Here is a 26,145-nt window from a genome sequence, read left to right on the forward strand (position 1 = left end):
CCCGGCTAATGACTCTATAACAAGCGCTGATGAGGAGAGAGAGATTACAGAGCTGCACTCCTTCACCCCTTGTTCTTTATTTTTATTAATTTCTTTCCGCTCGACGTCCGTTTTCTAATGAAACCCACTCCTTTTATCCTCTTCCTCTTGTTTCTCACTCTTTATCCTTTCTTTGTCACTTTGCTTTCAGTCCCCCCCCCCTCAGCGATAGTGTTCATGTTGATGCATGAGCGGACTTCCCTGTTCCTCATGAAGATAGCAGTGTCTGTGTCTAAGCTTGTGTGTAAATTAATTCAGACCAAGCGGGGAAGAGACACAGGGCACTTACGGGAAAAGCAAAAAGGTTTCTTTAGACTAGAATGAGGCCACATATCAACAGTCTCAACACAATTCGCAGCCCTGAAAAGGATGACTCACGTATTTTAATGGATTCACATGTCTATTCGGTCTAATGAGTCTAATTAGATGCACATGTCGTTAGTCCAGTCGGTGCACATTCCTGTTACAGGCCAACTTTGGGAGGCTTGTAATATCAAATAAGGGTCAAATAGACAAAGTGCATGAAGCTGAGAAACATGTCTGAACTTTACATGCCCCCCAAAATCTAGAAATGTCAGTAAACTACACACAACATGCTCAAGCACAAAAGCAACGCTGTATTTGATCCTTTTTATTAACAAAAGGTGCCGTTTTTCTTTTGGCTTTGGGTCTCCTTTTGTTTTATTTCTTCATTTTGGCAGAGGAATTTCTGCACCTGGGGTTATAATTTAATTGGGACAACATCACAAATCTAAAGCTGGAACAATCTTCCCTATTATAGCCCGATTTGGAAGTTGTACCACATTATTATAAAGTTTAGCATATGTCCCGCATTCAAAGTATCAACAGAACTCATTGTTATATTGTTATTTAACATATTATATTGGACTACTTTTACTGACACTTTAATATTTAAGCAGCATTTTAATGTACCTGGGTTGAGCTGGAGCCAGTTTATATACTATTGGGTAATTGAATCTATTATAATGCATTTAAAAGCTTATCAGGCTTTAGATGCACATTTTTAATTGTTATATTAATGTGGTGTGTGAGTAAAAAGTACATAATTTCTCTCTGAAATGATGTGGCTTAGCTTAAAAACCATATCCATCCAACTCCTCCTCTGTCTGTAAGTGAGAGAAGAGGAAGCACAGTCGGTCGTCATAGATCATCTGCATGCAGTCGGGACACATCTCAACAAAAACTGCTGACAGTGGAGGTCTGGACAAAGACAAGGGAGTGGGGGGGTGTGTGACTACTGGCAGAAGTGTTGGGGAGGTTCACACATGCATGAGCGAGTGAGCTCACAAATGGAGTGAAAGTAGGCTTCCTTTCTTCCTGCGCCTCTGCCAAAACACACTCCCTGCTTTGGTGGTTCTGGTTGAAGGATTTATTGTTATTGAGGAGTGTCTTTCTGTATCCGTGAATAAAAGGTTAAGACTTAACAGCGCCGTGCGTATATGTGTTGTGTGTGTGTGTGTGTGCATGCATGTCTGTGCTTTTTCTGTGCATGTGTGTCCATTAAGGTTTTGACAGGGCCTGCAGGGAGTGTCTCTTCCATGTTAGTGAGAAGATAAAGCCTGTACACATCACTGCACTGAGCTAAAAACAAGATTAGGAGAAAACTCTCTGCTCCATTAGTGTATGGAGACGAGGCCAGAGGCTAAACCAAGCTATGTAGAGAAACATTAGATTTCAGACCGGAGGAACAGTTAAAGGGACCCCCTCGCTTTTTATGGTGTCCGCACTGCAAGAAGTAGGTTCTTTCAGAGCACAAGAGGAACCTTGAGTGAAGTTAACTGTACGGTCGGACACATGAGCCGATGCAGCACCAGCAACCACCATTTTTAATGTGTAAATTTAGCTCGTAACACTGGGCTTAAAAATGGAACGAAATACGGACAAATGGACTGACAGTGGAGTCCAGGGCTTTAGATGTTGTAGGTCATGCAGATGTGAAGTTGCTTTACCAACCACCGGTCAGCTTACGTCACTCCAGCTTTTTTATTGGGGGTGCCAATGCAAACAGTTTGGTCTAAAAACGCCTTATTCTCATCAAGTTAAATACTTTATTTCTCTGGGTTTAAGCTGCATAAAGAAACAGCTCCCTAAGTATAGGAAGTCAGAGATAATTTCGTCACTTTATTTATTAGAGTTCATCCTGAGAGGGACATAAATGTACTAAATTTTAATGGCAAAACACTTATTTTTTATCATTTACTGTTGAGTTTGTTGTGTACTGCCTTTTGTTTTGTAAATTGTATGTCGTGCTTTGGCTATAAATTTCGTTGTGTGTGTTTATGTCACTTCAAATAAGCAATAATTAAATGAAAGAGGATCGCCAAGATCATTAGGAGTCACCCTCTGGGCACCATGGACATGTGTGCCGAATTTAACAGCATACCAACCAATATCTGGACAGACATCGCCCTCCCTAGAGGCTGGAAAAAGTCTCTTCCCGGTGTAACAACTCACCAGGATTCAGGACTGTTTGAGTTTCATCACACTGAACATATTAGTGAGAGAGTTCAGGCTCATAGAAACATGTTTTATGTCAAAATTTATCTACGCTCATTTTCAAATGTGTCTCAGCAGTTGTTTCTAAATTCAATAGTAATGTAATGGCTCTCTGCCACGTGGAGCCGTCTGGTGTCTGGCTGTAACTGGAAGTCAGCACCATCACAGAGCCAAGCTGGTTCTTCCTCCTTCCAAGTTTGGTCTCCCTGCAGGATCTTTCCCTTCATTTCTCCCTCTACTTTTTTGATCCCGCTACAGCCAAACTCGGCAGCTCTGTCGGCTTGCTTTTCTGTCTCCCATTCCTCTCACATGACTCCTCCTCACATCGTCCTGTCGTTGATTTTGCATCATAGCGATGGCCTTACGCTTCCTTCTGAGGCCAAACAACTAATTTGATTCGATCCATTGCTCGCCTTACTCCTTGTGGTTTTGGTTTAGGAGAACTGTTGGAAAGCAACGAGGAAAATGTGAGATATTCTGTAGGCCAGTAGAGACATGCAAGCCTCCGGAGATTGTGGGGGGGGGGGGACTCAGCCTCTACATCATTACCATGCCCTGGAAGCATGCAACTGGAACTGCTCCACAGGTTTTAAACATGAACACTTAGAAGAAGACCCTCCTCCCACTGTCTCCTCTGGGTGCTCCTCTGACAGCAGTTCATCTCTGCCAAGTCCTGACTCCGCTTAGCCAAAATCCCAACGTTATAAAACTGGCCCCATTAGATATCATTTCAGGAACAAGTTACACCCCGATGATTCAACATTAACAAATCAATAAGCTGACAGCAGGTCAGCCTCAGCTGTTTAATACAAATGACTTCTTTCAAACACTTGATTAATTACTTTGAATTCCCAAACAAAGGTCTTAAGAGGAATCATAATCTCACTAGTAGTCCATTAACTGCTTTGTAGTTGTGCTGTTTTTCTCTTCAAGGTCCAGTGTGTAACATTTAGGATAATCTATTGGTAGAAAGTGAATATAACACACACATTGGACCTTTAAAACAACATCATTCCTCACAAAATGGAATATATAATCTATAGTAACTGTTTCGGTGCTTTCACACTAACTCTGGTCCGGTTCCTGTTCACACAAACAAACCAAGAGGAGTAAACATGAAGTTATACAGACTGACGGATAAGTCGTTGATTGGATGGTTTTGGTGACAGTTTCTTGCATTGTCAAGATCCACTTGGGGAAATCAAGAGTTTATGCAACACTTTAATGCATCTGATGTGTATATTTATGTTTTTTACTGACGCAAAGAGCTCACAAAGAAAACAACTGATTGCAAACCGCAGCATGTTATGAATAATGACTAAAAGTATGCAACTCCTGTACAGTAATGATTCGGGGGTTTATATTGTGGGATCACATTCGAGTTTCCATTGTAGCAGATAAGATTAATCGGTAGTTTAGCTTTTGAAATTGTGCTAAAATCATATATGTACCATCACAAAATACTGATTTGCTTTCACACCACGGGCGAACTGCTACAGGGTTCGACTGGACGCGTTTGTTTGATCGCCGATGGCTCACACATGCCAACACGAGCCAATCTTTGGCAGTGGGGGAGAAGAGCCCTGTTTCGAAACAACTCATCCAAGCGAGCGTAGATACACTCTTAAATTCTCGTCCCTGTCCCCCCCGAGTATTTTCTCAACGTGTTGACACTAATGTCTTGTCCTTTCCTTGGCTCTGGAGGCAATGAGTCCGCCGAGCCAAGCGCAGACTTACACATGCTAAAAACATTCAGCAAACGCACAAGATCTGATGTAACTCTCCGCGGTGTTGTTAAACTAAGCTGAATGCCTATGTATGATTCTGGCACTGATGTGAGAAGAAAGAGGAAATATGATCTTTTTGTTCTTTAGTGACAGATGTTCGGTCACATCACCTCCACATCCTGTCAACGAGGATTTTACACGAAGAATTGAATTGAATTTTAATTTTCAATCAGTCATTTCTTGGCCGTGTTGGTGGTCTTTGAGGTTGAACAGCTAACTAGATGTATGGTCTTGGCAGGTTTGAGGAGGCAAATTTAATTTCTGTGCACATCTGACGGAGAATTGATACCAGATGCATCGAACTGATCCAACAAGTCCTCATACCTAAACAACAAAATATGCTTCATTACTTCCCACAATAACCATACGACCCTTCCAAACCTATACTTCATATGCCGCTTATAAGTGTTCTGATTTGTTAAGTCTGAGGAAAGAAAGAAAGAAAGAAACCAGCCCTGACTGTTGTTAGCGGATATGATGTTAACTGTGGTCTCATTATCGAAGTCATCCAACCACATCGAACCTCCATTTGAAGACTTTTTATCCTGCTAATACACAAGAAGTCGTGTTTCAGGTACATTAAAAACTTGGAACAAACAACCTAGATTTTTGTGGGATAACCACAAACAAACTTGTTTGATAAATGCCTAGTAAGCTAACAGGCTAGTCTGGTTAGCAAAACATTAGCTAGACCATCTAGTTAAGGTTAGATACGGTCTATTCTTTCTTATTTAATTAAATAATCTTCAAGGGGACATTAAAGACAAAAGGGACAGTTAGACATGTTTTTAATATTAAGGATTACATAACCAGAAGATAGGACCAAAGACAAGACAATTATCTGTCCCCTGGTTGTGTAACCTTCAATAGGACTAGGAATTTAACCCTAAAAATGTGATTTTGAATGTCAAATTATTGAGTATTAAAGTACAGACACTTGTTTTTTTCTAAATTCTTAGTCTTATTTACTTATTCTTTGATCTGTTTTTTCAAGACTTAAATAATAACTTTGCTAATTTGAGATGGCTCCTTGAATAGTGACACCATTTATTTTAATATTATTAAAATAGCATTGCAGTATATACACTCCTCAAGTAGTATGATATCGGTATCAGTTCTGACATTTACTTCATGACAAATCAGTTTCTTTCTTGCAAGATTGTTCTTTGGGCTCAAACTTCAGAGCTACTAAGACCAAAAAGAGAAGAAAAATTAGAAAACGTTTCTCAAAACTGTCCGAATGTTATTTTAGGACTTTGAACCTTTTAATGATTTATAGCTGCTCTCCAAATAGAATAGCTAAACTTGGATCGTCCCCCGTTGGTCTGCTTTCTTTTGGAGATCATCAGGAACACACACACACACACACACACACACACACACACACACACACACATTTGAGTAATCTATGTGCTTTTTTATCCCTTCTTAGCCAGATGACATGTGGTCTCTCATGGCTCTCCGTACTGAACTGGATGACTGGGCTCCAGAGAGAGGAAGGGTCCGGGCTGACGGAGCTCCTGTGATCCTGATGCCGGCTCTCTCAGGAAGCAGCGAACAATGCTTCACTGTTCCCTCCCCTGTTGCGAGTCTATGTGTGTGCATGTACATTACGTGTGTGTGTGTGTGTGTGTGTGTGTGTGTGTATCAGTGTGTGTGGCCTGCCGCTGTGTGTGTATGCAGCAGTACAGTGTGTGTGTTTGGCTGGCTCTCGCTGGACACCAAAACCCTGAAAAGAATATCTCAGAGGGCCACTTGGAAACCAGGCTACAATTTTGTGTATATGTGTGTGTGTGTGTGTGTGTGTGTGTGTGTGTGTGTGTGTGTGTGCGTGCTGGTCTGGGAGTTCCTTGGCAGTCCAAAACTCTCATTTGAAGGGATTAGGAAGAGGAGAAGGTGGCCACGTAACTCAAATCCAGCAGGCCAGAGGTCCGGACCATGACTGTGTGTTGGTGGGGGGGATGAACAGCGACCAAAGAGGGGAAAGAGAGGGAGAAAGCTGGCCGTTGTTTCAGTATACTTTCTCTTACTTTGTCATGAAATAGACAAGACGGAGAGCGGGGGGCTAAGCGGGGTGAAATAACAGCTGAGACCTCGCTCGCGGTGGCACTTCACATAAATAACTTCAACTTAAACACAGAGGCAGGGACATACACAAGATCAGGAGTGAAATAAAACATACTGAGTGTACAACACGGCGGAGCCAGCTTCATCATGTTGAGTTACGCCCCCGGGGCCGTGTAAGCTCGCAGCCCGTGGTTTAAAGTGTCTGAAGGTGGAAAGTGTTCAAGCTGGTTTTGGGTGGAACTGGCAGCGATACACAAGGCTGTGTATGTAAATTAAATTACTGTCGAGATGATGTGTGATTTGTCTTCTGGCAGGAAAGAATAGAGGCAACAGAAAGGTAGAGAGGGAGAAAACCAGTGGGGAAAATACTTGTATGTACGCTCTTATTTACACTATAGTACTTGTAGTGGGGGGCAGTGGACACTAGAATCAGGGAGGCATTGATCCAAGTTGGTGAAAGTTTCCTACGTACATTAAAATGATTTCGTCCATGAGACAAAAAGTGCAGAAAATGCCTTAGAAAAGCTTTGTTTTGTAAATTAGCTGTCATTGTCAGCGGTACTGGTTTTCATAGCCTTGTTATGTCCTATTGTAGCCTGGTTCCAGATCTCTGAATCAGCGCACAAATTTAATTAAATGCTGTCACTGCCTTTAATGCTGCAGGGTTGCCATTAGCAGTTTTTGTAATGAGACCTGGTGGAAAACAAATGAATACTGAGCTGATTTAGTGAAGGTCTTATGTCATCATAAACACTAGTACATTGTATTTATTATGAGGTGGGTGTGCTTGTGATTTATGACCTCGCTTGCACTTACGCAACAACTATTTGACTGTTAAGATGAGATCTTGGCAAGTCCGTCTGGCTCTTCATCTGCACTCAGACGTTTACGCTCTGACTCTCTTTTTGTAAAAAGTGGCCCCAAAGCAATCGTTAAAACCTGCACTGCATGTAGTTTTTAAAAAAATCCCCCCCCCCACCTAAACCTGGAGACTCGTATATGTTTACATGAAGATACAAGCTCCTGGTAATTCAGTGCGGTATGTGTGCGAGGGTGAGAACGTGTCAGTTTTAAGATTTTATTTGACAGCGCATGTGTGTGTTTATGTACTTGCTTTTAAGCGTGTGTGTGCAAGGGTTTATATGCATGATTTGTTATAGTATTTAATGTAAACGAATGTGTGTGTGTGTGTGTGTGTCTGGCAGACGGCCAGCGTGGTGCAAACGTTGATTTATTCGTCAAATCTGTCCCCCCCCCTGCTATTTGTTAAATGACCAACAGCTTTCTCAGCAATCAATCAAGTTAAAGAGCAATCAGGCCGGGCACGATACGACTGATACGACTGATACGACTGTTCTTTTTTTTTTTTTTATCACCAACCATATACAAAGGTATTTACGAGGAAAACACAAATGCCATTTCAATTATAAACAGCGGATAAACTATATGAGTTTCTACCTCACCACACAGCGCAGGCCAACTTTTTGTCCGCAGAGAAAAGACAGACTCTCCCCCACAAAAGGCCCGCCAGTGCCCAACACACACACACACACACACACACACACACACACACACACACAGGGCAGCTTTCAGGGGAGTTTTCCTCAAAATCTGAGCCAAAAAGGCACAATGATTAGGGAGTTTGGGGAATAGAAACCACTGTTTTTAACGTGGGTTCATGCAACCACACGCGTCCTGGCCTCGCCTCACATGCCAGCCTCAGTTTGCTTCAGCAGAGGAACCAAACTGAAGATAAAGACATTTTAAGTAAAGATATCAAATGAAAAAATGGAACAGTAACTCTTTATACTCCTCACTGTTGATTGCCTGAGACATGAGGCTTATTCTGCTGCTGCGGATGGTAGACATAGATGTATAAAATAAATGATTACTGTGAATAAAAAGGCTTTGGAAACGTATCCACAAATCACTGTTCATCATGATACATGAGGAAGTCTCGGGCCCCAGGCCTAAAGGTAATTAAAAAAACCCACCAAAACTGATCCTCAACTTCCGAACTCTACCTCCTCTTCCCCCTTTCTTCAATGGCTCACTTGTCTTTCCTTGAAACGCCAGTCATCTGGGAATGTATGTTTGGTCTTTGTACTTTTTCCCCCCAGATAACAGCAGCAGGTGCCTTAAAATGTAGAGATGAGTTGGCTTCGTCAAGGTCGAGACTGTCTTAAAAAACAATTTTCTGATGAGTTGAATAAAAAGTGAAAGTAACAAAAGATCCTGACTCGTGTGCGAAGATAAGTGAGTATTTCTGTTTCACACCACGTTTTAAGCATTTAGTGGCCCCTCGCTCCCAGGGTGCAACAGCGAAAGAGCCTTCGGAGGATGTGTGGGTCGTTCGTTTCTGTTTTTATGTGCACATTTCTTTCTTAGTCACCGCTTTGTAGCTGACTCAGAAGAGGCCACAACTTCAGCAACACTAGTATTTTAAAAAAACAGCATGTTTCGGCTTGTGACCCTTACTTTTTCCCTTTCTCCGTGCACCTTGGAAGAAAAGGTGAGGTTGTGCCAGAAATCCCTACTCTGCCATTAAATTTCAATCACACCATTGCCAGAAAACTCACAGATTCGGGGCCGCCTTTCTCTCACAATGACGTCACCCTTAAATTTCCCTCTCTTTGAACTTTGATTTCTGCTCTTTTGAGATCAATCAGTGCGTACTTAAGCCGATAGCTCAAACACAACCTTGAAAAAGCTTCACTGATTGCAGCTCGTTTTTAAAAATGAGGAGGGAGGTCCTTTCTTGAGAAAACTGGGATTTTGATCGCCGCACACAATCTAATTTTTAAAAAAATGACTTTATTAGTGAAGAGATTTATATCACATGACTGTAACAGCACACAAACAGTCCTGCATATAAAGTAGAAAGGACACAGACTCCACATGTTTCTGCATTTAACAATCGGCACATTTTAAAGCAGCGGCTGCAGCTGTAGTGGGAGTTAAAGTCCAGGTTGGGTTGAGTTATTTTTGGGATGCTAGAGAAGGACAAAAACAGATATTCTTTATTCCCTGAAAATACAACCATTCAGGACCTGATTTATATCTCAAAATCTAATTAAATTCAAGCTCAGGTTGGAAGGATACCGCGAAAGACAACATGTGTATTCGGGGAATCTTACAAAAACCTAAAAATGAGGTTTTTTTTAGAGAAAAGAGCTGCTGCTGTGAGACGCTTTGGCTTTATCACATTTGACCAAATTAATTCTTGTGTCAGACCAACTGAAGCAAAAAAAAAAAACGCTTATAAACACATTAAAAAAACCATCCCCTACCAAGACTACATGTAAGTCTGAAGATGTCACGATTTGACTCGCTATGATTTTTCTGGTTAATAAAGTCTCCAAAGCTTCCGTTTGTAGACTTCAAATCACAGCAAACAAACCAGACGCGATTACACATGAGAAAATACTGGATGATGGGCTTCAGGTAGTGGTTCTTATTCACAAAAAATTTTGACTTGAAAACATATGGTCCACACATGCTGCATTTCTCACCCAATCCATTTAAAAAATCCAGTCCAGATAAGAGTCTGCTTCGGCTTAGAGGCATTAATGACATTGACTTCCCCTCTCGTCCTGTTCGGTGTTTGTTTGTGTGTTCTCCTTTGTGAGGAGGAACGCTGGAAGTGATCTATAGCGTGCTGGGCACTCTGGTGATCACGGGGGTTATTGTTTTACCTGCTAAGCTACAGTGTAGAATCCATGCATGTTGGTATATGTGCACATGTTTGCAAGTGCCAGTGTTTGTGATGGTGTGTCAGCTCCACAGCAAGAAAGCAGAATACCACTCCCAGCCTTTGCGTGTGGACCTCTGACCTCTCTTTTGTCAGTTTTTGCTGCTTTGGATTCCCTCCAGTTTAAATAGAGTTTAAAGACATACAAAAGCAGGGCGGACCTGCCTGCTGATATTCCGGTAATTTTTTTTCTTTCTTTTTAACTTCCTTGTTCCTTAAAACAATCGACAATATTGCTTTTTAGGTTTTAAAAAAAAAGAGCAGTTAAGATCAGTTGCGATAAAGACGCTGACTTTTATTGTAACTCTGTTTATGGGAGTGTCGTCTGTGTTATCTTAAGTCAGTGGTGTTGAGAACTCGCCATAAACTTGTGCTCTCGTTCCAAGGGTTTAAGTTTCTGGTTCGTGTCATCTGAAGAAAGAAAGAAGAGAGGGATGGTGGAGAGAAGAGCAAGAAGAGGTCAGGACTTTCCAGTTCAACTCAGTCACCTGTGCACACATACTGACAGGAAACGCTCGAGGGGACTGAGCTGACTTGATGAGACAGAGAAAGAGGTTTAAAAAAAAGGAAGAGGAATGAGCTGTGTGTCCAGAGGCGGGATCTTCTGAACTGTTCCAAAATAAGAAGATCACAGAAGTCAATCATTTCCAAGTTTATCACCAGGAAGTTGCCCTCAAATGGATCCAAGAGTTTCAATACCAGCTGGTAAACAGTGCACCAGGTCGACAGTAAATCTATTTATATTTATATGCAATGTCTCCATTCTTAGATATTGGCAGTGTTTTCTCTGGTCTAGTCCATGTGAAATATTTACCAATGAAATGATAACATGAGCTCAAATACTTGGTAAATATGAAGTGAACATATATATGATCATATATCCTTGTCAACCCTCCCAAAAAACATGTTGGATTATGGGATTATGGGAGTGTCCGCTGAATTTCCTGGCCCGTTTGGGACCACTGAGGCGTCACTGATGTAATCTATCTAGACATGCGGACTTCTAGGCCTTTCCCCAATTGGGATGCAAATAGCAAACTGCCAAATTAACCTAATGGTTGCTATGTGACAACCAATCTAAATAAGGCAAACAGCTGTACTCCATTTGAGGACCTGGTGTATACTTTCACCTGACGTAACGTGTAAACCTGTATTTAGCTGTAGTTCTGAGAGGCTAAACAACTGGTTTTAGCTTCATCCAATGAGCCGCTTAGCGAGTCTGCATCATGCAATTAAGCCTAAATTCAAGATGATATGTTACACTAGTGGATGATTACATTATGGAGGGCAATGCGCGACTAAAACACACACAATGGAGTTGATAAATGGAGCAAAGTTTAGGTCAGCATGCTGCTTTGGGTGCCTGTGGGTGGGCAGGTCCAGCATGGGTGGGCAAGTGTGTCTCTGTGTGTGGAGGTGGCGAGCGAGTATGAGTCAAGAGGGGCCTTTACGAGTGTTATTGCACAGGCACACATTTTAGCTGATCTCTGTTTTCTCTGGTGGGGTCCAGACGTCCCCATGAGAAAGAAAAACAAGTCAAGTGGGCACTTTGAATGGCAGAAAAAGGTTATTTTGAAAAGACAAAGGTTGGAATTATTTTTAGGGTTATTGGCTGAGCAAGATAGGGGGAATGCTAACCACTGCTTTTACTTTTTATATAATGCTGAACAGGGAAGAACAAAAGCTACTACACAGCTTTTTGTAATGAGTAACTACTTCTTTAAACTGAGGGATTAGCATACTGACAATGCTGAAGGTGCTCCTGTGTGTGTGTGTGTGTGTGTGTGTGTGTGTGTGTGTGTGTGTGTGTGTGTGTGGTAATGAATGCATGTTTCTGCCTGTGTAGCTACTATTCTGGCAGATGAGTATCTGATGGTGTCAAAACCTAACACAATAAACACACTGTTGACTTCTGGGAATGTTCTCGCTACACTTTCTCATACCAAGCACAACTTTCTGTGTTTGTGTGTGTGTGTGTGTGTGTGTGTGTGTGTGTCTTTGCATTGTCTTGTAATGTGTGGTGAATATATAAGACCTCAGATTTGAGAGCTGTATGATCTAATTGTCGAGAAATTCTTTATTTTTTCAGATAATATTTAATATTAGAGAGAATCTGGGTTGGGTGTGAAATCTATTTTGGTTTCTTATGATTTTAGCGGTCATATAATGTGCAAATAAACAGTGTAAAACAGCCACTGTACTAAAATAAAGCCCAATATTTGCTCAGAAACAAACAATTTTTTCAAAATTACACAGTTCTCTGGCAAAAAACACTTAATTTACTGGGAATTTATGATTTTGTATGTAAATTCACACACATTATATGCATAAAATGTCATATTAATTGGAGTTTTCCTGCATATAAATCTAAATTAAAGGGTTAAATAAAGAGTCATGTATCCTGTAAAGAAGACATTAGGATTTGAATATAACTTTGTAGACTTTTATCTGATTTTCTTTAACACACTTGCTTGGATAAATGTCATTTTTTATTTTTTTTTAAGTAAAGCCTTGACACTGGAAATAAACACTACCACGGTAAACTCCACCGTAATGAAAACAACGTTAAACACATTTATCAGCTATGCCAATATTGAAGATAACACTAAAAATTAACAGATGTGAACTTTATCAAGCAAAACGTCAACCAGACCCTCTGCTTAGTATTACAATTATTATTTTCTTAGCTTGACGTCAAGGTCAAAGGTTATCATGAGCCGTCGCTACCGCTGTGATTGATCGCAAGGCTTCAAATCCCTCCAATGGAAGCAGATTAACACTTCAGATATATTACTGAGAACTGAGCTTTTAGTTTTTTGATGGAAGTTTAATGATTGGGCGACGGCGGGGAGTGCGAACATTTCTGATTGGCTTTGATGTGTTTACTGGCAATACTGAAACTAAAGAGACAAAGTCAGTAAATGGGTGATTAAGTGTGGTGTGCAGTTGGTTAGCATTCATTAGCATTTCTTGAAGGCAGGAAATTCTCAAGAGGACAGATCCCATACGTTTTCTTCAGAATTCAACATTTTTATTTGCAATGTGTTTCTCATTTAAGCCATGACTTGGATCAATCCAGTCTTTTTTGGGGCGAGATACACTCCATGAATTGCAATTCAAAGCCACACCACTATGACACTGCTAGAGGCCTTTTTGTTTTGTGTGGCTGCTATTTGTTGAAGTGCTTAAGTTTCACTTTCAATTGAAGCCATCATCACGCATTTGAGCAGCATGTTGAGAAACATCTTGAACATCTCATGAGAAGCGTTGAATGCTGCCTTCGCTGCCAGCTCACACGTTTGCCAAGTGTTAAAGGCCAAAGAACCTGTTTGAGATCTAAACTGATGGGATTTTTGCTGCTATTATGTTGTTTCCAAATACTTTTACCTTTCTGAGAATCTAAAACAGGTCGGTGAAGTTATTCCAGTTCTTACTGACAACTTAACTCCTTCCTTCATATGAGAAGGTCAACGTTATGTTTTGAGTTCATGGCTGAGGAACATTTTGTAGACATTTGTCCAACAGGAAAGGTCTTTATGTAACTTTAGATGATATTTTGTTCTCATCCTGTTCTCAAATTATACTGGTGGTATGGCTCTAGAGATTGCAATGGCAGGGTTGGTCCATGACTTTGGTGGAGACTAAAATATCTAAACAATTATCAGATGGATTGTAATGAAATTCTGTACTCTGGTTCCCAGAAGATAAACCCTGATGACTTTGTTGATCCCATGACTTCCTCTAGTGCTACCAACTAGTGTGAAATATCTCAACATCTACTGGATTGATTGGCACAAAGCCGTACACAGACATCCATGGTTTCCACACCCTGAACCCTAGTGACTTTGATGATCTCATGACATTTCGTGACGTCAAGGTCAAAGGTTATCATGAGGTTATCATTGATCACATGACTTCAAATCCCTTTAATTGAAGCAGATTAACGCTTCAGATGCCTATGTGGTGTTGAGTGAGCTGCTGTTGGTTGGATGGCCATGAAATCTGGTACCGACATTCACGTCCCCCTCAGGATGAATTGTAATAACTTTGGTGATGCCCTGAATTTTCATTTAGCGCCATCATCAGGTCAAATCTGTTCAAAACTTTGCTTTATTACAGAATACTTGAAAAACGAACGACACTCCCATCAACCTCAGCTGTACTTTGTGTGTAATGGCAATCAGCTAATGTTAGCATGCTAATACACTAAACCAAGATCATGGGACATGGGAAACATTACACCTGCTTAACATTGGCATGTTAGCATGTTGACTTTAGCATTTAGGTCAAGAAAGTACAACAGCCGCAAGCGTGGCTGTAGACTCTTAGTCTTGTTAAAACATATCTTTGAAGAGCACATTTTGTTCTGATGTCTCTGGTGAAACATAAGGGGACACACTAAAATGGTGAAACTTCAGGGATACAATTATGAAATGGAAAGAAATTAAAAAAATAAGCCTTTGTGATTTCAATCTAAAAATACCCTTTTCAACCACTGAAACCTCTATCAGTCACAATCTAAAGGTTTCTCGGCTGTTCTTTCCAATTCATAATATTTTGAAAGCAGCAAGGCCTGAGATCTTTTTTTTCCCCCAGTCAGCAAAGAAACACAATCCTACATTGGACACATGTTTTCATAACATTCGTGCAAGATTTTTATCTCCTCTACTGAAGGCCAAGACATTCAAGTAGCTATTTCTGTCTTTTTTTGTCCAAACAAGTGCAACATTTCAACAACAAGTGTTAGCATTTCTATTCATATATTCATCTAAGATATGAAGACAGACAAGAGCCAAGGAATGAGTTCTTGATCTGGATTTGTTCATCCAAAGTTTAATTTCCTAGAGAGCTCAAATGATGAATGTGTTATGGTGCCGTAATCTAGCAATCGAGCCAACATCTGCTCTCTTAACCATTGCTCGCCTCCAACTTTTAGCAGACAAAACTTCTACCAAAAAACGACAACATTATTTAAGAGTCACGGCCTGAAGGGAAGCTTTGACTGCCTGCCTGACAGGTTCATGATTTCACCTCTTCTCCCAGAGCTTTCCTTATTACGGTTTTCCATTCAGCAGCTGCGGACAAAGCCAGATCCGTGTTAAGCGGTTGATTCATCGATTCATGGTTGACCTGCGATCGCACAAATCCAAGAACCTTACAAGCTTCTAATGAGGTACTGTTATGTTGTGAGACACTAAGCCAAAAAAAATTAGCAGCAGTCTTGTGGACCCAAGGAAGTGGAACATCAGTGATAATGTTTTTGTGGTTTTTTGATCTACGAAAGCAATGATGATGGGTTGCGATGGGCTTTTTCCGTTAGAGGCCAAAACCACAGTGTTCTTCACGGTCACTGAGACATGAGCGAGACAAAGGGACGGCCAACACTAAGGTTTATGGAGGAGGCAACTGTTATGGAAGTCGGACGAGAGTGGGTGGAACGATAGAAAAGATAATTCACCGGTTGTTTAATTGGTACAGAAATGAGAGCTGACAGAGGGACTGAAGGGTCTTGTTACTGAGTATAAATGCTGATATCAGAGCGAGAACAAGAGTGTGTCTGTGTGTGTGTGTGTGTGTGTGTGTGTGTGTGTGTGTGTGTGTGTGTGTGTGTGTTTGAGGGAGGAAAACATTGGAGTAGACAGACTTTTCGGCTAACACTAACAAGCTCTCCTTCTCATGCCAGGACAGAGATGTCTGGCCATTCCCAGGGTTAGGTCATGTTAGACCAACTGAGAACTTTCCATCCAATCAACCAAACACTGGTTAATCACACAAATCCACGCGTACACACACACAACTCTTTTTGGAGCATATGATAACATAAAACTCACTGTAAGTCAATGGATTTGACTTGTAGACACACATAATCATACATATGAGACACAATGTACACACCTACAGTACATACAGGGGTTGGTTTGCCAATATAACGAGATAGTACTGACCTTATTATGAAATATCCACCCATTTATGTTGGGTTATAAGAAATCACTTTACTTTTTATTAAATAGCCATAATAGTAGACACAGTGTGCCTTTTTGCTTAGGTGGTGCATTCAAGAGCTCCTCCATTTCTATGATGTTCAAAACATAAGAGTTCAGCTTGCCACCTGCAACTAACAATTCCTGTATTCTCATTAACAATCTATCTTCAAAAGTTTGTTTCTCAATAAATCGGTTAATAGTTTAAACTATACAATGTCAAAAATAGGGAAAAATGTGCGTTATGGGTTCCTTAAACCCAATTAGATGTCATTGTTTTGTTCAATTTGCTATCACAGAAAAAATAATGAAGGCAAAATAATCCTAAATAATTAATTTATTTCTCTTTTTCAGCTGAAGTGGTGACAGTGGAGATTTAATTTGTGGAGTTTACGATCAATGATGTTTGTGAAGAGCATGTTTAGTTGACTTTCTCTAATATTGAATAGGCGTGTTACCGTAGAGCTGCTAAACCTGAAGGAATCTCAACCGAATTTGGTGGAGAGTTTTAGATCCCCATTATGTTTGTAAAGCATAAATGGTCATTTATTTGTCAAGAAACGTCACATTTTAAGACACTGGAGTGGATATAGCATCTGAAACTATATCAGCGACTTCACAAACTTCGCTTTTAGTCCTCAAAACCCCTCATAAAGCATATTCAGGACACATACACATAAAAAAAACCCTGAAAACCCATTTACTGTACTTTCCTTTTCAAATATCCCCCCCTTTCCCTCGTTTGTCACCCCCCAAACCAAACTCGAGGTTTTGCTGTGGTTTCATTGGACGTGCTCCAACAGGGCAAAAAGTAGCTTCTTTTCTGCCTTTGATATGATACAAGCACAGAGAGTAAGGGAAGGATTTGGTTTCCATATGATGGGAGCCATATGGGGCTCTTACGGTGGGGAATCGGAAATGAGGGAAGATGGATGGACGAGAGGGAAGGACTTTTCGCTGTAGGAGGTCAATGCGGAGGTGAACTTCCATTTTACACTTTATATACATTACATCTGTAACCATCTGTTTCCTAGTAACACCGTAAATTGTAAAATAGTCTCTGGAGCAGGCATCATTTTCTGATTATCAGACATTTATATGTGATTATACCATGGTCGGTCTGGTTGAATAATTGATTCTTATTGGCTACAGGGTGTCCATTAACCCCATCATATAAGTAGTTCAAGTCAAACTCCTGTAAATGAATGGAGGAAGTATTATATCAGCTGTTTTTTATCTTAATTAATTGTTGGACTGATAGAAGTTGAAGGCTGATCCAACATTTGTTTTGGGCATATACTGACCGATCTTTTCGGCTCAACACTGCTCAAGCTTACTGCACACTTATTCTTTTGTGTCATTTTGTTTGTTTTATTTCTTCCTTTTTATGTCTTTTAATCAATAACTGGGATGCAATTTCTTGATTTTCGAACCCTGTAACTTCTTTCTAGAGCTGACAGTAGTCGATTAATTGTTTCATTGATCGCCAGAAAATGAATCCTCAAACATTTATAGACTCAAGTAATCATCTCTCCCATATGTGCACTTTTAAATCCTCTATTTTCTCCGTTTTAAACCGGTAAGGCCGATTGTAATGTGGATTGGGTTGCCAAAATGGGTTGTTGGGTATTTGTTTGTGTATGTTATTTGTAACCCATGTTAAATAACAAAAAAAGTAATCAATTAAGTAATTTTATAAGCAAAAATGTACTTTTCAGCTTCTCAAATATTAGTATTTTGTGTGGTTCTTTTAGTTTTCTTTGACAGTAAATTTAATTTCAGCCAAAAAAGGCATTTAAAGACGTCTCTTGGGCTCTGAGAACTTGGAAGATGGCCATTTTTCACAATTCCCCGTCATTTTATGGACCGAGTAACTGATGGATTACATGAGGAAGTTACCGTTATATTAATGTATAATTGAATTTCCTGTACTATCATTTGTCTCCATAAAGAAATCTAAAAAGAAATTCAGCCGACTCTGCGGTCAATATGGAATAACGATATAAAGAAAGCATTACATTGCTATCAGGTGCACAGAAAGTTTAGCAGCACTGATATCAGTTACCAGCTGTAGCAGAAGTTTATTAGGAGCTTTTAACCCCCCAAATCATACGAACAGCATCTATCAGCCCTTTATAGCCATGTTGACTGAGCAAACAAAGTGATAACACACAGCACCAGCTGTTGGCACACACACACACACACACACACACACACACACAGACACACAGCTGTAGCCACATCCTAATGAGCATTCCAACGTGGGAACGCAAATATCCTGTTTTCACGTGTCAAGCTGTTAAACCAAGGACGCGTGTGTGTGTCTGTGTGGTGGGTCCGTACTGATGTATAGCAGAAGACTCCTGCTTTGGTTGCAGCTCTCAGCCTTTTATCTCTTTCAGCTTCACTCCATCCTTAGTTCCAACGATTCACGTGACATAACATTTTTGTAATATGAGGAGTTGTAGTGAAGCTGATCAAAGATGACAAATGAGCTACAAAACCCACAACAGAACCTGGTTTTTAGAGCACACTTTGAATTATATTTTCCATTAAAAATTTAGGTTTTTGTTTACCTCTGAATGTCTGAGTTGTTTGTGATGATACATTTCTACTTTGTGGTTTGGTTTTCTGTGCAGCTGCATTTAAAATTACTGACTTTTGTCATTTTACATAACTGTTTTAAGTCATATTACACAAATAGTTGGGGAAAGAAGCTTTTTTTTGCCCTCTTGATGAGAAGATTGATGGCACTTTCATATCTGTACGGTAAATATGAAACCACCACCAGCAGCCAGTTAGCTTAGCTTAGCATGCACAGTGGAAATGAGGGGATTACATCTTGCCAGTCTTAGTCCAAAGGTGACAAAATCCACCTACCAGCACTGCTACAGCTCTCTAACTGACCCCTTAAAGCGCACTTTATGAATTTTAATGTTTTATAAATGCACTTCCCTTCAAATACTATTCAAACCCAAGACACTAAAAGCTGTACCACTTCTCCAAATGAAAACATTCTAGATGAGTTTCTCAAAATTGTACATGACGTATTTGGTGATACTAAAATCTCTTTTATGTCCATGTATCCTCCTCCTCCTCATCATCGTTCCCCTTTCACCTTATCTCTTTCAGCTGTCATGCCCACTTTCTCCTCTCCCCTCTCTCTCTCTTTCCTGTGATCCGTGCTTTCCTTTTCATCCTCATCCAAATGACCAGGCTATGAAAACACCACAGCCTGCATGCAGGTCTGTGCAAAAACACAACATGAAATGTGTCTCCTGGAGTCTCCCAGCACAGGTGTGAGTACTTCTGTGAACACAACCTGGCCATCAAAGCATACATGAAGTGAATGAGATTGTGCGTGGCATTTTTCTAAGCGTACCAGCCAACATGTCTGTTATACAGAGATTACATAGTTGACGTAATTTTGGCCTTGACATGTTCATTTAGTCCTGAAGACAGGGGGCAAAAAAAATAATAAATCAAGGCCACATATATCTCCTTCCATTAACCATATGTGTGTTTGCATACATACATGCACATTTACAAGCCTCTTGTTTTTCCTTTCTTGTTCTTTTTCGCGTGTTACACCCATATAAACACCTTACGTAACTTTGGAGACGTGCCCAAGGCGTGTTTAGATGCACTGAGCGCGCGCACACACACACACACACACACACACACACACACACACACACCCACACACACGTCCAAAAGCTTGTGTCACTTCTGAAAAATTTCATCCCCCTCGAGCCCTAAAACTGACTGTAACTTGATTCTCCGATGTGGACTTGAAGCATAACACACAGAGCCTGCAGGGAGGCAGGAGGTGAAAAGACAGAGAGGGAGAGAGAGACATAAGGTGTGATAAAGAGAGAGAGAGAGAGAGAGAGAGAGAGAGAGGAGGGGGGGGGAGTGGGAGGCAGAAATGTGTATTTTGGAAGAAGAGTCTTGTGTGGGAGGTTTATATTAGTAGCTTTGAATTAAATCAAAATATTTGCAGTGAAGGATTTGACTCTAAATTGGTTACTGGTGATGAACAGCATCTGTGCGTTCACCTGTGTGTGTTTTTTTGCTTTTGTGTGTGGAGGAGGGGAGGTTAAAGGTCATATTTTTCGCACAGAAACACACACTCTGGTCCATACTTGCCTACTCAATGACACCAAACACTCCCCCCACCCCCCCACTGTAATGCACATGTGTTGCATGACCCATCACTCACACACACATACTTTGTTATTAGGGCATCCATTGATTCTCTAATGGGAACTTTTAACTTTGACCTTCACCGATAAAACCTGATCCGGTGCGAAACTCGGGGATAAATATACAGCAATGGAGCAACTGACCTCTTCTGCGCTATAGTGCGCTATAGGAGGTTGTGTCAGAAATGTCTTGGCAACAACAGCTGAGGCCACACAGGGAGACTGGTTTGAGAAATGGCTCTGCGTGTGATGGATGAAAAGGACTGATATTAATCCATTACTAACACTATTTACTGTTAGCCTGTGTGCAGTCAGTCAGTGTTGGTTATTTTTTGCCAACTCTTTCTTTGGTAGTACCTCGTATCTGGAACTTCAGTACTTAAGGTAGATCAGTGCTGACGCCAAGACCACCTTTGTTGAGACCAAGACTAGTCGAGACGAGTCAAGACTGAATCCAGATGACAGAAACAGAGATTGATCAGCCTGGCAACTGTGGTTAACCCATCTTATTTTGAAAGAGGAAGTTACTTCAGGAATAAAGAAACATACAGTATATTGCTGGACTCGTTCGAGACCAACTAGATAGATTTATAGACCAATGGCCCGAGTCCGAGACAAGTCTGAGTGCAAATACCAACGAGTACGAGACAATAGAAAAAACGTACAGAGTCCAAGACCGGACTAGAGTATGACAGCTCTGGAGCCAATACAAAATGGTGGAAGTGAAAACCCTGCAGACCGCTGATTGGTCAGAGAGAATCGCACAACGACAAATTGCGACTGCTCTTTTTAAATAACTCGACCCAGATTTTAAGAAATGGCAGCCCAAAAAACCACGCTGCAGTAGTGGCCGATTGCAGACGTCGTATGTTTGGTTGCAGAAGAAAGGACCTCAAAAGGATCTCCTCCATTGTTCCTGTGTGTTTGTGTCACACTGACGATCATGTGAGTCACGTGGTGTAGCTATGACGATTAGCAACCTGGTACCAAAAGGGCGTCGCGTCGAGGGCGAGCCGAGCATTTAGTTGAAACACAGCTTTAGTTGAGTTTAGCAGGGAGCTTTTTAGCAGGTGCCGGCCAGATCTCGTGGCTCACTTCCACTCTCCTGAAGTGCCACATGTTCCTGCGACCAGATGTTGTGTCAGTGGATTCAGTGGCCGACTCAGATGCACTCACTGTCAGCGAGAGCCGCAGGAAACACGTAGGCAGTAACCAAAACAGCTGAGGTCGTGTAACGCCAACTCTGAAATTCAAGCAGTATGTGGTGTAGCGGTTAAGGCGTGAAGCATACAACCGCAACGTCCCTGGTTCGTTTCTAGCTGTGGGACCTCTGTTGAATGTCAAACCCCCTCCTCTCTCTCCTCAGTCACTATCTAATAACACTACACAGATTGTTTTTCTGCTTCAGCTATCAAATACATACAAGGTATGCCTCTTAGATCACTAGGACGACATAAGGATATCACCTGAACTTCCAGGGGAGTCTGGAAAGGTAAGTGGATTTGTGAAGTGTCTGCGGGGTAGTTCAAACTGAAACAACCCCAACAATACAGTTAATCGTCTCACAAATGATCTATACTCCTGTATATATGGTTGAAAATCACCTTTATCTTGATTATCTCAATCATTTGTCTAGAAAGTGTCAAATCCCTAAATGTCTTGTTTTGTCTGACCAACAGTCCAAAACCCAAAGATATTCACTTTACTACAAAATCTTCCAACAATTTTGAACTATTTGATTATCAAAATAGCTGCTCATTCACTTTCTGTTGATCGGTTAATAAATTAATCAGGTAATCGCTGCATGTATCTATTGTTGCCTGTACTGAACTCACCTTAAACACAAAACTGAGTAGATAACTCGTGAATTTATCAGTTCGCACTGAAGAACTGCAGAAATTATCCATGTGAGTTAAGTCCTGTTGACTGTAAAACATTTAATTATATGGTTGTCTGAGGTCCTCTGATATAACCCAGATTACACTATCTACTTCAAAGTTGTGTAACTTTAAGAGTTAACCTACTGTAGCCAAACCCGAACATCTAATCCAACCTAAAATTTGACTGTGATCCTGAACGTAAGCCAAAAACTACTTATGTCGGTTTCTTTGTCGACCAGAAAATTGTCAATATTTTGGAGGATTTTCTTTATCTTTTTGGTGCCTGAAGGTCATCTTGTCATCACACAGATTAAAATTCACAAGATCATACTCATTAAATCCCCCAAACACAAAAAATTTAAATTTTTTTGAGGGGCTAAGCAGACCACACACACATATCTTACACACATACACACACACACCCTAACAAACATTCACTTTAAGCTCAAACGTCTCTGTGATTCAGACCACACACACACACACACACACACACACACACACACACACACACACACACACACACACACACATACACGGGGTGTATTGTTGCATGTAAGGGTGAGTCAGAGCCTATCAGTGAACCCAAACAATAATAAAGTGGACCAGTGAACTGTAAGGATTGGAATGCCAATCACACACACACACACACTCAGATAACACAGAAAACCCCCCAAATTTCACACCGATCAACACAAACGGCTCGTGAGACTTAAATCTTCTGACCGTCACGCCGAAGACGTGCACACGTACGACCGCTGTATATCGCAAAACCCAACATCAAAGGCTCACACAGACTACAGATTAATATAAACTATAATACTGTAACTGTTACTGGAAGCTCGTGACCCAGACGAAGGAAGTCATAAAACGTGCAAGTTTTAATCAAGTTTTTGATGCTGATATAAAACTGACTGGAACTGCAGCTGAAACATGGCTAATACAGTTTCATCCCTTCAGTCCAGTTTTTACATCCACAGAGATGAGAAAGATATCAGCATGTAAAGAAGAACCTCTTCAGAAATATATTAAAGGACGCGTTTGATCTACAGTACGAGAAACATATCGGATGTAGCGTTGAGCTTATACGATGTACCCTGTAACACCGTGCTCATACATTATAGATCTTATTTTAACCCACTGAGGAGAAGCTTCCTGATATAAAAAACTATTATTTCATAAACAAATGAGCAAAGCATGACATCGGCTTAAACAACGAGAACCTTCTTGAATGCATATTGACTAGAATGAGAACGTTTTAACTGCGAAGGCCCAAACAAACGAACAGATAAACCTAAGAGAAGTCCTAACTTTATCAGTTAATCTTAGGTATTAGTTGTTGTTTTTTATTGTTTGGTCTATAAAATGTCAGAAAAAAGAGCAAAATCACCCGTCATAACTTCCTAAACGCCCCAAGGTCTTTTGTTTTGCCAAAGATATTCAGGTTATCATCACACGGAACAGAGAAAAGCAGCAAATCCTCACAATCGAGAAGCTCCGTGCAGGAAAAACTTTGCTTTTTTGCTTGAAAATGACTCAAATAATTAGTCGATCTCAATACTTGTCTATTATTTTTCTGTTCCTGCTCTTATCTGTTATTTTTTTAATGGACTTCAATGGATTTATTTCTGCCTCTGAGACACGCTTGTGCGTTTCAAACTCCGATCTGTCCTAACAATGTGCACAAAACATTCAAAGTACATTCATGCATAAAGTGAACATCCATTTTGTATAAAGTGCCTCATCCAGCAGTAATACACACACACACACACACACACACACACACACACACACACACACACACGAGTCCGGGAGCTTCTGTATTTACATGCTTGTATTTGTTTGTGTGTGTGTGTGTGTGTGTGTGTGTGTATGTGTGTGAATGCCACAGCACTGAGGCAACACTGGAGCATTCCTCATTGTGCGCTCTTCATTGTTTCCAAGTATCTTTTTGTCTTAACCAGGCTGGCATTCGGGGTGTGTTTCTACTGCGATTCAAAGAAGGGCCTGTTTCCAGATTAAAAATAGCTGGCCTTCGCATGAGAACCAGGGGATTCCCCACATGCAAGAGACATAGCTCCGTGTTTTTCATTTCGCCTCTGTCCAGTATCGTCTCTAAACTATTCCTTATGTGATTTCCTGCCACCTTCGGATATGTCAAGGACGAAAATTAACTTTTTAATTCGCTTTTAAAAGTGTTTATAATACCTCATCAATGCTGCTGATAGGATTGTTGCCTTTATGCCAATAAGCCAATTGGAAGCAGACAAAGTCAAGCTCTGATACGTTTGTCCTTTTTTATGATGTTCCTCTCAAGACAGGGAGGCCAGAAGTTGCCTAAAGTTCAGCTACGCACAGATCATCAACATATTTCCCCACGTGTCTGTTTGCCCTGATCATGGCTCTCCTAGACAGACGTTACCCGGCTATTGCTCAACTTCAAAAAGCAGTGCCAAATACAGTCATTACAGACAGTAATAATCTCCTTAGTACAGGAAAGAACATGTATTTCATGCAATATTTAACTATTTAAGGCAGTGTATTGTAGAAGTATCTGGGGATTCCTCTAGGGCTTCATGCACAATAACAACATCTGCAACTAGCAAATTAGCAATAGATACCTGGGCTGACGTTTCCACCTGTTGCTCACTTCATTTAAGATATCAGCTCAGCTCAGCGAAAAAGTCACCTATTTGATCCTCTCAGTACAAACGTTTGTCCGTCTCACTGATGTAAGTCACAGGCAACAGTGACACGGCTCCAAAAGCTTAATGTTGAACCGGTTCTGATGGAAAACTGTCTGGAAAAGCATTAAGATATCAGTTTTCTTCTTCCTTATCTTGAAGAGGAAATGTTTTGTGTGTCAGCATTAAATTATCCACATTTCTGGTGCAGGATACGCGTCTCTTGATGGAGGTCTTCAACAGTGCGCACCTGTGTAACTCATCGCCTCGGGTTTGCACAGCGATCTCCCACCACCGGGGGGGAGCGTGACACATTTACCTTCTTTCTTACAGATGTCTACTGTCATGTGGAGATGATTCAGGGGAGTTCTCCTCTGAAACCATTCCTCTTTCTCTCTCTCGGAGTAGCTTTACATTTTAAACAGGCCCCTTGCTGGGATTCATACGTTGTCAGTTTCCTACTTCACCCCTGCAGATGTTTTCTAAAAGCCCAATATATACAATTCCCAAAGAAGTGTGTCAGAAACCATATGTAACACCTTGCTGTAGATCATATATATTAAAACCTGCTGCACAGTATTGAATTCCTCGAGGAAAAAGAGAACAGAGATGTAATAAGGGACCCCGTCTGCTGCACTCACAACAATATGACCTTCCATCTGGCTGATAAGCTTATACCTCTCCCATATTTCGGCCTCCCTACACTGCACATTAATAAAAGATAGATGAGGACCCACCTTGTGTTCACTCTCTCTAACTGTAGCAGTGACAGGGAGCTCTGCTAATTGATTTCTAGTGAGGGGTCAAACCTCTCTAAAGGTTGTAGGAACATTTTAAAATACCTTTTACATATTAAGGTCTTCTCTGAATGGCACATTGCATGTAGGCTACTTACAATAGTATGTTATTACCTGTTATGTGAGCAAAGTGGCTTAAATAAAACTCCAGACGATAGCCCATGCACCTCCATCACCGACCTGCATATTTCACCTCTGCACACAACATCTGTAACCTACTTGAAAGCAATCTTGCGGACTACTTTCCGCAAATGGCTGCAATGTGTTCTTTAGTTAGATAATCGCTGCCGGGCAGATAGACAGACAGACAGACAGACTTCTTGCTTATTTCCTCCGCTTCGATTCCTTGTAAATTTCGGACTGCATTGTTTAACAAGTCCAGTCAGGCAAAAGCTGTTTTCCAAGCTCCTGATAAGCGGGGGCGAAGTTCGACAAACCTC

General features: G+C 40.9%; 1 protein-coding gene across 1 annotated transcript in view; it reads right to left on the minus strand.

Moving 5' to 3' along the window:
- tnfsf10l (TNF superfamily member 10, like) overlaps positions 1-26,145 on the minus strand; it is a 58,907-nt gene that overhangs the window by 31,924 nt on the left and 838 nt on the right. The gene's annotated exons all lie outside the window — the stretch shown is intronic.

The sequence above is a fragment of the Dicentrarchus labrax genome, unplaced genomic scaffold, assembly GCF_905237075.1.
Source record: "Dicentrarchus labrax unplaced genomic scaffold, dlabrax2021, whole genome shotgun sequence".
NCBI lineage: Eukaryota > Metazoa > Chordata > Actinopteri > Moronidae > Dicentrarchus > Dicentrarchus labrax.